Source organism: Sarcophilus harrisii, chromosome 1, assembly GCF_902635505.1.
Source record: "Sarcophilus harrisii chromosome 1, mSarHar1.11, whole genome shotgun sequence".
In the NCBI taxonomy this organism is placed as follows: Eukaryota; Metazoa; Chordata; class Mammalia; order Dasyuromorphia; family Dasyuridae; genus Sarcophilus; species Sarcophilus harrisii.
In genome coordinates this window covers 259,402,547-259,418,495 of record NC_045426.1, presented here as the reverse complement: position 1 = coordinate 259,418,495, position 15,949 = coordinate 259,402,547, and the positions used below count along the sequence as shown (strand labels likewise).

The following is a 15,949-nucleotide window of genomic DNA, read 5'->3' as shown; positions in this document are numbered from 1 at the left end:
TTGTTATATTAGTATATCGGGATAGGAAGTTCTCTGTCTAGAGCAATGAAAGAGTAAATGACTTATCTAGTTACATTTCCAGTATGTATCAGAGTCAGAACTTGAAACAAGGTTTCATTCGATTTCTAGCCACCATTACATGCTGCTTCTCAAGTAATGCTTTATGCTAGTTAAGATGTACTTGCTGGCAGAGCTAGATATGTAGACTGTGTGTACTGTGGAGAGAAGTGTGGACAGCTAGGATTGGTGGGGTTTGGGAGAACATCCTCAGTGACAGCTAAAAGTTCAACAGTTTATATATTCAACAGAATAGGAGAGTTGTGGTTTGAACATCATGGACACGGAAGTCAGAGAATAAGAGGTCTGAAGGTACATGAGGGAACAGCTAAAATAGGTATGGGTTTGTGTACATTTACATGTTGATAGATAGATAGATAAATAGATAGATAGATTTTATATATGTGTACATATGTCTCCTTCTCTCCCCCCCCCCCCCCCCGCCCCTTCACCGGCAATATAGGAATTTAAATAGTGAGGATACTGGGTATAAGAACTGGATGTAGTTCCAAAAAACAGATGGAGCAAAACAAAGATTTATTGTCGGGTGTAGTGGATAGGGTGTACTGAAATTAGAATCTGGAAATCCTAGATTCAGAATCTACCTTAGACACTACTTATGTGATCAATAATCTCTCTGCCTCAATTTCTTCATCTGTAAAATGAACTCAACAGCTGTTCCACATCCAAATTTATGATCCTAGGGATGTAAGTTCCTTTTTCATTTGGTGTTGCCCCAATCCACGAGTAGTTCCTAAAGACAGAGATAATTTAATTCAAATTTGACACTTGTCTCTAGAAAGTCTTTAAGGAGTGAATTTCATGGTAGCATTTTCAGGCAAGCTGCTGGAAGAAGATTTTTTTTTGGGGGGGTCGGCCTTTAAATTTAGATTTTGTAAATAGTCACCGACTTCACCTACAGAATCGGCAAAACCTGATGGAGCAATGAAGAAGACACTAAGAGATTTAGGAAGCATCCATTTGGGGAAGTGTCTGTGGTTCTACTCTCAACATTAGTGTTATTATGTGTTTGCTTTTGGTGGGGGGAGGAGCTGGGTAGAAGGGAAATAGGATCAGAAGACTGTTTCTAGGGAATAGCAAACAGTTCCATAGATTTTTCTCAAAAAAATTTTTTTAAACCCAAAACAAAAAAAACCCCAGCTTTTTGTTTTGAATGCTCCTTGTTTCACATTGCACCAACATCGTTCATGACAAAGGCTGCTAGAATAAGGAACTGAGTAAAAGACAGAAGGAAATGAAACTCATTGCAATAAAACCCATAAACTAATAAATAAGAGTCCAAGCCATGAATCCGACTAGAATTATGCCATCGGCAAGAAGAAATGCCCCCAAGCTTTTCCAAGCCAAACAGGATAAGAATGGATGGCTCCCAAGGGCCTGGGGAAAAGGTAATGGAAGGAGGAGACAGCAAATGGAGGATTTTGTCTAGCAAGAGAACCAGAAAGAACTCTCCCAGCATTCAAGGTGAAAGAAGGAAACCTTTCCAGATTCAGGGACAGATAAGATTTCACAGTATAATGCAAAATCATTTTGGTGGATTTCAGCAGACTGTGGAGCAATCCCCACTAAAGAAATTATCTAGGGGATTCATCCAGCAATGCTTCAGGGAATCTGATTGCCTTCTAACTACCCAACTGGAGAATTAACTTAGCTCCAGAGATGTTGGCAATGAGGGTAATTTCACTCTGAAAGATTCCCCTCTCCACCCCCACCCCAGTGTGACATGGACATTACAGAAAAGTAACTTTATCAAGTGGTTAGGACACAGGATGTGGACTCAGGAGTCCCTGGGGACTATTCAACTATTTTCCTGGGAGCAGCTGAGTGCCTCTGAAAACGCCTCCATACCTCAGCTGCCTCATTTGTTTTTTAAAGATTCTGTGTTCTTCAGAGCACAGACACAGCCCAACCAATATATCAACCACATTAATTACCTTTCTAATCATCACCGGCATCATCCAAAGTCATTGTTTTGTTATAGTTAAAAAGAAATCAAAGGACAACACTAAAACTGAGTCTATGGTTTGGAAAAATAATAGGGCAATTTTGTTAAGATAGTGTTAAATGCAATACAAATTCTTGTTGTTAAATCTACTTAAAAAAAAACAGAACAAGAAAATCTAGCTCCCCCTATTCTCTTCCCTCTCTTCTCTCCCATCCCTGAAAAAACAAACAAAGGTACTTTTAGTATTGCTGTATTGAAGGAACTAGTTCTGAAATAAGAAAATCTGGGCTCCAAGTCCCACCTCTGACACTAGTTAAGTGACCTTGAACAAACCCCTTAATTTTTTCATCTATAAAACAAGGAGAATATCACCTATCCTGCCCCTCTCCTGAGGTGTTGTGAGACCTGAGACAATGTTGCTGAAGGTGTTTAATAGTGCTATAAAGATATAAGCAATTCTTATTAGAATGGGTTACAGAGATCTGAATAGAAATAATAATTAACATTTATACAACACCTGCCTCAGAAACACTGTGAGATAATTTGTAATAGAATTATGATATTAGAGAATAGTAGAACTTCATTCTAATTTTTCAGGTAAGGAAACTGAGGCTTAGAGAAGGTAAAGCAATTTGTCAAAAACCCCACAGCTACTAAATGGCAAAGCTGGGAGTCACATTTCCATTATATTACATAGACTTAGAACTCAATTGGCAAGAAAACCTGTGGGGGTCATTACATATTAGGTTGTTGTTTGTCCTTTGTTCTTGAAGAGGACCATGACATTAGGAAGGTGATGCTATGACAGGCAAGCAAATTGAACTGAAGTGAGGGAGGATTGTTCAAGATCACCTGTCTTTCTCCTTCAGAGCCTCCTGGGTCCAGTGGCCACATACATATCTGGGGCAAGATATAAATCAAGACAACAGGACATGGCCTTGGATGCAATGGAAGACCTTAGCTTATTTAAGTTAAGGTCTTTAACAGGTCTCAGTTTGACTGAAGCAACACTTATTCAGTGATTAAGGCTAAATAAGAAATGAGGCAGAGAATGGCCTCTTTTACCTAGTTAAATATGTAGGTTAGCACCTTCCTTGCAAATTATGGTTTTAGAGCAGACAACCTATTTTGGGGAATGAATTGTTTTGTAACCTATGGACCTCTTCTCATCATAATGCTTTTAAATGCATAAAACACAATACATAGGCTTACAAAAGAAATGAATTATATCAAAATGTAGTTATTAAAATATTTTTTAAAATTTACCCACCCCCTGAAATCTATCCATAGATCGATTGGGGGCACATGGACCCTAAGGTTAAAAACTCTCATTTTAAAGAGTTTCCTGGGATAATGAAAAAATTATGCGACTTGCCCCAGCTCTATCCATAACAGAGTCAAAACCTGGGTTTGGGTCTGCTTGGCTCCAACGATAATTCTTGACCACTGTTACACAAAAATACCTAAAATCGATGGAACCATGGTTTTTACTTATGTAGCTACTTCTTTCACTGATGCAAATTACCCCCCACATACAGCCTATGCAAACACCTGGGCATGTTCGCATATTGCCATATTCGTGTGGTACTTTAAATTTCCAATATGTTTTTTATATCCGTTTTCCTCAGGTATGCTTAATATCACTGGGTAGCAAGAAGGGCAGGCATTATTAATTTTGATTTTTATATGAGGAAACTGAATTTCAGAGAAACTAAGAGGTTTGCTTAAGGTCATATAATAAGTTTGTCCCTAAGCTTGGACTAGTGTCCCATCTGTCCTGCCTTCTAGTCCAGTGCTGTTCTGCATTATGTTGCTCTCCATTTGGAAGAGAAGGAAAGAAGGAAGGAAGGAAGAAACTACTATGTGCCAGGCACTGTGCTAAATATGATACAAATATGATCTTATTTAATTATCATGACATCCCTTGAAGATAGGTACTATTATTATCCTCATTTTATAGTTGAGGAAACTGGGGCAAACAGGATTAAGTGACTAGTACAAGGTCACACAGCTAGTAAGTGTCTGAGACCATAGTTGAACTCATGAAAATAAGCCTTCCTGATTCTAAAATTAGTGCTTTCTCTTTTGTACTATCTAATTATGGAAATTATGTAAAATCATGTAAATCTGTGTCTCTAGAATAGTATTAATATTATTAAGACATGGTAGCAATAGCAACATTCCGTCATTTATACAGAATAAGTCAATATTCACCCAGGATGAGTGAGCCATCATTCATTCAGTCAAAAAGTATTTATAAAAAGTGCTTATTCTGTGCCAGATCCTGTGCTAGGCCTTGAGTATACAAATCCATAAATGAAATGATTTTCAAAAAACATATATTCCATTGGGAGAGACATGCATACATTAAAAACAAAACCAATACACCTATATTTAAGATAAATACTAAGGTGATTGACAGGGGATTTATAGGTGGGATTATCAGAAAAGGCCTCCTATAAAAGGTATCATTTGAAATGAACTTTGTGAGAAACTTGTTGATGCATTGAATAGAGTTTTGGGCCTGGAGTCAGGACTCACATTCTGAACTCAAATCTGGCCTCAGGCATTTATCAGCTTTGTGATACTGAGCAAGTCACTTAATCCTGTTTGCCTCAGTTTCCTCCTCTGTAAAATGAACTGCATAAGGAAATGGCAAACTATTCTAGTATTTTTGTCAAGAAAACCCCACAAGGGTCATGACAAGTCAAATTGACTGAAACATAAAAAACAAAATTGCAGGAAGCTAGGAATTCTAAGAGGTAAAAATAAAGAGGTAGTATAATTTTAGGCACAGGGAAACGCTGTGCAATGACTGACATAGGTGATACAATGTCATATATGAAGAACAGTGAGTAGTCCATTGTGGGTATAGAAAAAAATACATTGAGAAGGATTGACATAATAAGTCTGGAAACTAGGCTGTGAAGGGTTTTAGGTGCCAAACAGAGAAACTTGTATTTATTTTATCCTAGAGGTAAAAGGAAGCTTTATAACCTTATTTAAGGGTAAGCTGCTATCTGTAAATCTGCAGTAGAATACTGAAACTAGCAATATTCTGACAGCCTGGATAACTTCTGCCAATGAACCTAGGATGAATTTTAAAATATAACACAACTACAAGCCAATGGTATAATGGTAAATGTTTAGCAATCAGCTCTCTAAGGAAAAAAAATCTATATATACATTTTTAACTACTATGTGCCAGGCACTGTGCTAAATATGATACAAATATGATCTTATTTAATCATCATGACATCCCTTATGATGTCATGAAATATTTTTAAGTTTAATCTATGTTATTTCATTAGATATTATCATTAGATGTTCATCTACATTATTATAATTTTCCCCATCACTTCCTTATATCTAAATAATCAGTAGGAGGTGGAGCCAAGATGGCAAAGAAAAGGCAGGAATTTGCCCCAGTTCTCCCAAATTTTCCTCCAAACAACTTTAAATAATGCTTCAAAATGAATTCTAAAGCATAAGAACCCACAAAAAATGGAGTGAAATAATTTTCTAGCCCAAGACATTTAGGTCAGCAGGAAAAATCTGTTGCATCAGGGTGAGAATGGAGCTCAATCCACTGCAGGCTGTACCAGTGCAGTTTGTACCCTAATAAGCCAGCAGCAGATATTGGGAATAACTGAATCATTTCAGCAGTAGCTCCTGGAGCTCTCAGCCCACAGACTGAAAGGGGGTTGGACAGCTGGTCAAAAGGAGATCCCTTTGCTGGAATTGGGTACAGGACTATTGTACTGTCATTACTCAGATCTGGGTCAAAGTCCTGGGTTGTAGTCCCAGGGCAAGGAGGAGCATTTGCATATCAAGTCTTTGTGGCCATAGGGGAGCAGGAATCCTGGTCACAGTACTAGAGCAGAAAAGAGTGCTTGTGGTCACTCATAGACCAGAGCATGGGTCAGGCAAGAGTGACCATGCCTCTCCTAAATCATACCTCCTTAGAAGAACTGAAAAATGATCTCTTGAACCAGCTCTGAAAAATGTCCCCTCAATTCCAGGAACAGAGCCTAAAATTAATATAAGCTTAAAAATAAAGAAATACACTGGAAAATGAACCAAACAAAAATAACAAAATGAATCTGACTATAGAAAGTTACTATGGTGATGGGGAAACCAAAAACACAAACTCAGAAGACAAGAAAGTCAAAACTGCTACATTCAAAGCCTCCAAGAGAAATGTGAATTGGTCCCAGGACCAAAATAATTCCCAGAACAGTTAAAAAAAATTTTTTTTAAAAATCAAATAAGAAAGGTAAAGGAAAAATTAGGAAAAGAAATAAGGGTGATAATGAATAAAATAGTAGGTCAAACCCTGATTTGTAGCACATGCTAATTTTTATAAGATGTAAATGATCACAATGAAATTTAACATTTAGTTTGCAAGTACAAGCTTGTGCTAAAATGACATCCCTGAATAGTCCACTTCAATATCTACAATTCTTCCATTTCTTATTTGGTATAGGTAATAGAAGAGAACAGGCTGTTTTGTCATGCTGGTCATCTGTCCAAGACCCCATGCACTAGTTACCCCAGTTGTAAATCCTCATTGACTGACTGAATAAATAGTCCTTCTAAGGTATATTAAGAAAATCTTCAGGACTTTCTTATTTGATGCTACTAATTTCTGTGGGCTAGCTCTTCCAGATTATAGGGGAAATGATATGTCCCCATTCAGAGAACATATCCAAATAGACCACCTGAATATGCCTATAAAGAACACACCTTACATCTTTATAGCACTTTATACTTTTCAAAGTGTTCTTACACATCTATTATCTCATTTGATTTTGTCTCATATGCCCAATTAGGCTGACTCTGCTATAATATACGAAGGCTTTTTTATGCATCAAAAAGCTATATTTCAAAATTAGCTAGTGAAAAATGTGTCCATATAATTTGAAAGGAAAAAAAGGGAGAAGATCCATTAGGCGTTTAGAGCACTTAGCTCCTACTGTAGCCATATGGCATTTTGTACTTGTACATCTTCAAAATGCTTACCTATTATCTCTTTCTATCCCTATCCTTTATCTCCCCTCCTCAAAAAAAAAAATCTCAGCAAGTTTGTATTTCAGAGTTCTTAATCTCCCCACCCCCCAACACACACACACACACACACACACACACACACCAGTTTTCTTCTGACCACGAGGGAAAAAAACGCTTTCTCGTGGTCAGAAAAACCATTCTGGGTATGAAAAGTCCTGCCCAATTTATATGTGCCTCAGTTTCTCCACCAGTGAAATAAATAGACATAATTGCTCAATTCCCAGGGGCATTGTAGAGATTAATGAGGTATTTTTTGAAAAAACAGCTGAGAACCCTTAGATAGAATATTCTATGTGAGAAAGTATGGGTTGTCATTATTATTCAGACTCACTATTTTAGAAATTGAACTAACTATATTCAATTCCTTTTATAATATGCCTGGTTTTTCCTTCCCCTGACTCTCAATGAATTATATAGACTTTACTCAAAGGCAGAAACTGAAATACTAATGTCAATAAAATGCAGTTTTACTTCAAACCAACATTTATTCACTGAAGTAACAATTTATAAAACCTCTAATAATACCACATTGTGCTTTTGTTTGCCCTTAGATCAAAAAATGGGACATCCATTTTACCATTGGATGGCACCTCTGAGGCCTTTGTGATTTCTGGCATAGACTGTTATTGCCATTCAAACTTGGTACCATAACTCACTGCAGCAGAGGGTGTGCCAGAGAGGAAACTCCCCCAGGCAGTCCTGCTCAAATAGAAAACTAAAGAGCCAGCGAGGAAGGAAGACCATAAAGAGTTTGTTGGGGAGTGAGATGGGAGATGATTCAACAATTGTTAAGTCTTCAAAAGCTGCTCAAAGCTAAATCTAGCTCATAGGAAAGGACCTCCCACCATCACCACCAACCCACTTCTCCCTCCTCCTACCTTTTGGGGAAAAAAGGCAGAAGAAAAACTTTGGTTGGAAACAGAGAAAGAGCTAGGAAATAAATGCCAATTATTTTTCTTTTCTGAACCTCATAGAGGGCAGTTGCAGTGAAGACTTCCAAAAGCACAATCCTAAGAAGTTAACACTGACACAAAGTTACACTTTTGACACTACTGGGTTACAAAGGAAAGATTCACTACGACAAAGAAGAGAAAGGATGTGGGTCAGTGGGGCATAATAGATGAGGCTTGAAGTCAGAAAACAAGTATCTAAAACCCATTTTAAATACATACTGCCTACAGATTCTAAGTCAAATCGCGAGATCTCTTTTAGCCTCAGTTTCTTCATCTGTACAATGAAAATCATAGTATCTGTAGCACTTACCTTAAAGGTTGTTGTGAGGGTTAGATAAGTTTCTAGTGCATTCTCTCTTAAAATTTCCTTATATTTATTTTCTGTTCATTTGTTATAATACATACACACACACATACACACACACTCACACACACCACTTCATGACTTTAAATCTTTCCATTCAATCAAGTGACCTCTTGAGATAGCTAAATGGTGCAGTGGTTACTGGTCCTACAGTCACAGGTTGAGTTGACTTTAGAAGGGAATATCAGGAAGACCCGAGTTCAAATTCAACCTCAAACACTTTACTAGCTGGGTGATGCTGATCAAGTTACTTTAATTTCCTCAATTATAAAATGAAAATAATGGTGCTTAGTATAGTGTTCGACACATAGTAGGTGCTTTGACAAATGTTTGTTTCCTTTAAATACATCTTTAACTGTATAGACAGTTTACATGAATGTTATCTCTCCTCACTGAATGTTAGCACTGGAGGGCAGCGACTGTCTGTGTAGCCCTGCCTAGCACATAGCAGACTATTAATTCTGATTGATTGAGAAATATGTAAAGGGTTTGCCAAATGTTATAGTCTAGTTATATGTCAGCTGTAGGTATCATTACACTACTTTGTCAAAGTGCTACTGTTCCTTTCAGCTACTGAAGTGCATAGAGGATATTTACAGGGGTAAAAAGTGAGATAGGGAAGGATGGACAATGTTTTGTGAAGTCAGCAAACATTTATTATGTACCTTCTTATGCCAAGGATAGATAACCTCAGTTTTCTCCTCTTTGATAAGTGCTGGGACTATAAAGAAAGTCTCCTTGTTCCCCTTCCCCACAAATGTCAAAACCTAACAAAAACCAATGTCTGTTCTCAAGGACTTCAACATCTAGGGAGAGACAACATGTAAACAACTATAATCATAATAATTCTGGCTGTTCAGTTGTATCTGACTCTTTGTGACCCCATTTTGGAGTTTTCTTGGCAAAGATACTGGAGTAGTTTCCTATTTCCTTCTCCTACTCATTTTACAGATGGGAAAACTGATGCAAACAAATTTAAGTGATTTGTTCAGGGTCACCCAGCTAGAAAGTATCTGAGGGCAGATTTGAACTTAGTGAGATGAATCCTCCTGACTCCAGGTCTGACCCTCTACCCACTGTACCATCTAGCTGTCTATTCTTGGTATAAAAATACATAGAGAACTAAATACCTTCTTTAGGGAGGATATCTTACATGATAAGATACTCCAAGAAACCATTTTCCCCTTTTGCTGATACCCTCCAAATAAATGCCCAGATGGGAGTAATTCACTAACTAAATTGAGAACATAGGCAGACCTAAGTAACCTTTCCCAGGGAAACTATAGAATAATAGACTGGTAGTAGGTTCATTCTTTATCAGTGGGGAATAAGAGTAATCGGGGAATGGGAGAAGGTGGAGGAGGGGAGAAAGGAGGGAGAGGAATGACTGAGAAAGCTGAAACAGAAAAGCTTTTATTACTCATTGGAACTGTGCCATAGACACCAATTACATAAATTTGACAGTGCCATTATAATCCCTGAGCCCTTGAACAAATCACAATCCAAAAGGCTACCCTCCTGAAAATGTTCACCCCATTAAAACCATTGACCCAGAAAGGAGGAGTACCTCAAGGGCGTAGGCAGAATCTTTGAGAGGAATGTTAGGGGAGGGTTTGTTGGCAGCTATACCTGTGTATGGAATGTGTGCACCTGTGAGATGCCTAGAATCCCGAGAGAAACTTGGCTTAATTCTTCTCTTTCTTGAAATAGGATTAGTAGGAGGGAAAGATTTTTAAGGTTGCACTGTAAGGAATCTTTCCTTTAAATTTCTGCATACCCCTGGTTTAAATTCACCCAAATATTTCTCTTTATATATCTGATGGAACAGCCAGGTAAGGGGAAGGTATTTCTCAAAGGAAACATTCAGGAATAAGGGAAAGGTCCCTACACTTCAATAGACATACTTGACTAGTTGACTGACTCCTTTGATCAAGTTTTTAGAAGAGAGGGCAACTTCAGGTTTGTTAGAGAAAAAGATGTATTTTGTTTCTTATATTGAAGTGATCACCCCAGGGATGTCCTGATTCATCAGACCAAGACATTTTCCTCTATTGAAAGAAACAATTGGCCTAAACCTACTGTACACGTGTAAGTGGAAAAGAATATTGAAAGGTATTTTAAAAGCTAGTTCCATTGGCCCTTGGATTTAAGGAGACTTGCATTTGATGACTCTTTTTCATTATAATCATCTAAAAACCCTGATTTGATTAAGCCTTCGATGCACAAAGAGAAATAATCTGAGGACAATTTCATCTCCATGGGACATTCTTCCCCTCTTCCTCAAATCCCCAAACTTCCTCTGTCCCCTTAAACAGACAGACCTTTTTGAAAAGGATGTTAGGTAGCCTGAGGAAGCCCAGATTTACAAAAATGAAACTGGAGTAAGCTTCAGACATATCTATAACATGAAATGCCCTCCATACTCCTCTCTACTTATCCAAATCCTACCCACCTTTTAAACCCAAACTCAAGTCCCATCAATGCCAAGAATCCTTCTACAATTATTCCAACCTCTAATGATGTCTCCCAATTCTGCACTAAAGCACTTAATTAATTAGTGTATCACAGGTTCACTGAATTTAGAATTGAAACAATCTTTGGAGATCATCTAATCCAACCTCCTCACTTTACAAGAGAGTTAATTGGGGTCTAGAGAGGCTACCTTTATAACCTTGGGCAGATCCCTTAAACAAGCAGCAAAACAATTGACCTAAACCCTTTTATGATCATAAGATTATATAATAAGAGCTCTAAAGCTGAAGCTGGAAAGAAACATGGAGTCCAGTTTTCCATTTTCCATTATGAGGAAATTGAAATCCAGAGAGGTTACTAAGCTAATAAGCATAAAGAGATTTTAAGTCCTCTGACTTAAAAATCAGTGAGCTACCCTATCATGTGACTCTAGACCTAAGTAGAATGGGGCAATGGAAAGAAAAATAGATTTTGAAAGCAGAGAACCCAGTACAAATCCTAGCTCTGCTGACTTTGACCAAGACTCAGCCTATTTGAACTTCAGTTTTATCATTTACAAAATGAGGAACTAGATTAGAAGACTTCTGAGGACCATTTCAGCTTTAAATCTATGGTACTATAGACTAGAACTTCTTAAACTTTTTCTGTTCACAACCCCTTTTTGCCTGAGAAATTTTGATGTGACCCTGAGTAAATGGGTATGTTAAATAAGTATACAAATCAAACATTTATTGATAATCAATCATAATTTAATGACCCTCACATTCAGGTACAAAACCCTATGTGGAGTTGCAAATCCAGTTTAAGATGTTAAACTACAAATCAATGTTTGATCCAGTATATCACACATATCCTGTTCCCATAGGTCATCTAAATAATAGTAATAGTGGGGGGCAGAGACAATTATGACTCATCCCTTTTAAATTCATCACAGTTCCTTGTTTGTACAAGGCTAGACAGACAGTCATAGCTCCAAAATGCTTTAGTGATTCAAAGAAGTATCATCCCTAGGGGAAAAAACAAAACAAAACAAAACAAAAACAAAACAGGACTAAATATTTTAAGGGACAATCTATATTATGAATCCAGAAACTCTCTCTCTCCTGAAATTAAATATTTCTTATTTAGCTACAAATGATGGGAAGAACCTAGAATCATATAGAGACTCAGATTTAGGAGGCAGTCCAACAAATTCCCGAAGAAGAATCTGTTCTTGACAAGTAGTCATCATCCAGTCTCCTCTTAAAGACCACTGGTGACAAGGAAGTTATTCTACTACAGGCAGCCCATTACACTTTTAGACAATTCTAATTATCAAGATATTTTTTCTTAGATCAAGTCAAACTCTCCCTCACTGCAATTTCTATCAGAGACTTCTTGTTCTGTGCTCCAAGTAGGACAATTTAAGCCCTATGATAGGCCTTCAGATACTTAAAGATAGCTACTGTGCCCTTCCCGAATCTTCTTTTTTTTATATTAAATATCCCAGTTCCTTTAAATTATCCTTGTGTGTCATAGTTTCTAAACATTTCACTGTTTTGGTCACTGTCTCTCAGGATATGCTGGCAAATGTTTAACAACTAGGTTCCCCCCCCAAAAAAAAAAAATTGCACATGACATGACAGATTATTGATTTTCATTGTTAACATTTTCTCCATCGCTTTCTTTACTCTAGCAATCAACAAAACAATAAATCAAGTCCTGATTTGTAACTTCCATAATATTACAACTCAATTCTCTGGATCCAGCCTGACCAGGAGAACAAGGATTTCTGCAGATTTGAGTCCAAAATCATATTCTTGTGGTATATTGAGTTTTCAGTGCACTAAAACCTTCACATATTTTCCATGTAAATTGTGGGTTAGCCACACCTTCCCTTTTCCATACTTGTTTGAATGACATTAAAACAAAAACAACTTAGGTGTAAAACTACTTTTATCTAATCTTGCAGCATATCTATCCGAATTTCCCCACTGCTCTATGGCTCCAATACTATTCTTGTCAGTTCTTAGACTAAAGCATTGCATCATTGAGCTAGAATTGTATTACATCCAATATCAGGGCAAGTAGGTGGCACAGTGAATAGAGTACCAGACCTGTAGTCAGGAAGACTGAGTTCAAATCTAGCCTTGAACACTAGCTGTGTGACCCTGTAAGTCAATTAACTCTGTCTGCCTCAGTTTCCTCATCTGTAAAATGAGCTAAAGAAAGAAATGGCAAACCATTTAAGTATCTCTGCCAAGAAAACCCCAAATGGGATCACAAAGGGTTGAGCATAATTGAACCAATCGAAACAAGTCCAATCCCTCACTTTTACAGGTAAGGAAACTGAGGTCCACAGAGGGTAAGTGACCTTGTTCAGTCTCTCCCAATTGGAATTGGAGGCAGGTTCTGAATTCAGAGATTATTAACCCGAACACTTACATTATGCAAACTAACTCCTTCGTTAATCTTCCTTTATATAGATTGTCTTCCCCTCCCAGATTAATTTATTCATTTACTTATTTAGATTTTGTCTCAATTGCTACTTAATCACTAAAGGGGTGTGGCTTCAGTCAAACTGAGACCTGTTGAAGACCTTAGCTTAAAAAGGCCAATATTCTCCCATTTCATCCAGAGCCATCTGCAGTCCTTCTGATTTATAGCTTTGCCATACTGATTAGGAGTCAGGAAAACCTAAATCTAAATCAGGCTTCAGACACTTACTTAAACTTATGTGATTCTGGACAAATGACTTAATCTTTTTCGCCTGTTTCCTCAAATGCAAAACAGAGATAATAACTGCACTTATCTCTGAGAGTTGTGAAGATAAAATGAGATATTCTTTGTAAAGCAAATTGAAAACGTTAAATATTAACTATTATTAGAATGTAGGTAGGCTCCTTGAGGGCAGAAACTCTCTAGATTTTTGGTTTTGTATTCCCAGTCTTGGCATAACATCAGACACATACTAAGTGCTTAATAAATGAATCCATCCATCCATTCATTCGTTCATTCATTCATTCATTCATTCTATCTGGCTTCTTGCTCTCACCTGCTAAGACATTAATCTACCGATAGTGCTCCTAGGTTGATATCACTGACAAATTTTAGGAGTGAGGGTGCTCTATTTTCTTCTTAATCTGCCAAAACCCTCCCAATTTTCAACCGAAATTTTACAAGACTGTTGTGATATGCTTTTTTTCGCCAATTTATCCCCTGATTTCGAGGTCTGTGCTATCATTTTCTTACACCTGCTTTGAGGTAAGTAGAACTGAAGATTAGGGTAAAGCAAGGAGAGGATTCTTACTAAAGTCCCCAAAGCTTGATTCGTACATGGCTCAGGGGAGTTTGGTCACAGACCTCTGCACCCGGTGAATGTTAAGTGACAAGCCAACTTGTTTCTTTCGGGTGGATTAATCCATATCCACCTTCAATACAGAGGGCAAATGTCAGCAGAAAGAAAAACAACAGCATTTAACATACACACATAGCTTAACCAAGTTCTAATCATTGAAGGCTCTGCGAGGCGGAAGGACCCTCACTCTGAATGAGCGCAACAGCTAACAGTGCTTCCAAGTTCAGGTTTGAAAGCATCGTCCCCAGCCCCAAGTTTCATCTCCTTCAGGCCCCCAGTTTTTCCTAGGGGCGGGGGTTGTAACGCATCTCTATTCTCCCCCCACACACACACACACTCTACGCAGTGGGTCAGCGGTCCGTTCCAATCAAGTTACCGGACTTGCTCGGTTTCTAGAAATTTTGGATCTACCCCAGTCTGATCTGCCGTGAAGTCCTTAAAGGTTTCAGCTTCCGGGATGTCTGAGGACTTTGCTTTCCCTTGCGGGCAGGTGCACGGAGGACGTCCCTCACCCCACACTCCATCCCCCTCTTCCCTTCAGTGTAACATGACTTTTTCTTCTTACAGAAGGGGAGGAAGAAAAGAATGGAGAAGAAACAGAGAGGATGACAGAGACTGAGACTAAAATAGAGACAGATTCAGAAATAACTTCCTAGATTCTGAGGAGTGAGAGGAGAGATTCTGAGGCTCGATCCAGACTTTCCACCCTCCTAGCCGCAGTCTAGTCCTACCGCCAGGCCCTGGTGCCCCCAGTCTAGTCATAGGGTTTCCTACCTCGAACACTCATGCTTTGTGCTTCACAGGAGGTCCAGGTCCTGGTCAGTTGTGCCTCCCTCCTACATGCCTCAGCACTGGCTGCTTCCGTCGGGCCCAAATCTCCTCGATGACCCCCTCTACCTCCACCTGTCGGAGAAGGGGGAGACTAGAGGGCGAGCGGTCTGAGGTGCCAAGTGAATCTCAGTGGTGATGGAAGAGGTTGAGCTGGGGAGCTGGGGTTTCTGGGACTGAGCGCCGAATCCAGGGCTCGGAGCAGAGGGGAGAGGAGTTGGGGAGTGGAGAAGGAAAGGGAGGTAAGGGGCTGATGCGAAGGCCCCGGAGGATGAGCTTGGAGCAAATAAAAGAGAAAAAAAGAATTAAAAAAGAAGAGAGAAAGTGTGTCATAGGCTGGGAGGGGCGGGGGAGGGAAATGCAAAACCCAGACAGGAAATGAGACTTTAAAAAAAATGCAAAAGGTTAGAAAAAAAAGATTCAGAAAGGGGAGAAAAAGTTATTAAGGTCTAAAGGAGAATCTGTTAAGGGATTTAGAATGAAACCAAATTATCCTGGAGAAAGAGGGAAGTGAGACTTGAGGAAAAAGAAAGCTGAAACAAAGACGGAGATGGGGGGTGAGGATGTGGGGAGGGAGGAGGAGAAGGACATGGTTCCTTGGGGCCTCTCTGGAAGCTTTAGGCTGTCTGTTTGTGTCTTGACTTAAGAAAGCTGGGCTGTCCTACCTGTTGCTGTAGGCCTGCGAGTGCACATGGATTTAAATTGTGCAGAGCCTCAAAGGAATAGAACATTTCGGTCCTTTTTGTCTTTCAGAAGCAGAGTTGGTAGACCCAAAGTAATGGGCCATCACTTCCTCTAAGAGTTTCAGTCATTTCTGAAGAAGTTTGTCATGCATTTTTCAGCATTTCTCAAAGTCATTTGAGAAATTAAAACATTAGACTTTGCATACGCAAAAAAATAAG

General features: G+C 38.7%; 1 protein-coding gene across 1 annotated transcript in view; it reads right to left on the bottom strand.

Moving 5' to 3' along the window:
- CARD11 (caspase recruitment domain family member 11) overlaps nt 1-15,546 on the bottom strand; it is a 141,323-nt gene extending 125,777 nt beyond the window's left edge. The window contains exon 1 of the mRNA XM_012542824.3: nt 14,994-15,546. The gene's annotated coding sequence lies outside the window, so the exon portion shown is untranslated. The remainder of the gene's footprint in view (nt 1-14,993) is intronic.
- Nucleotides 15,547-15,949: the final 403 nt, after the last annotated feature.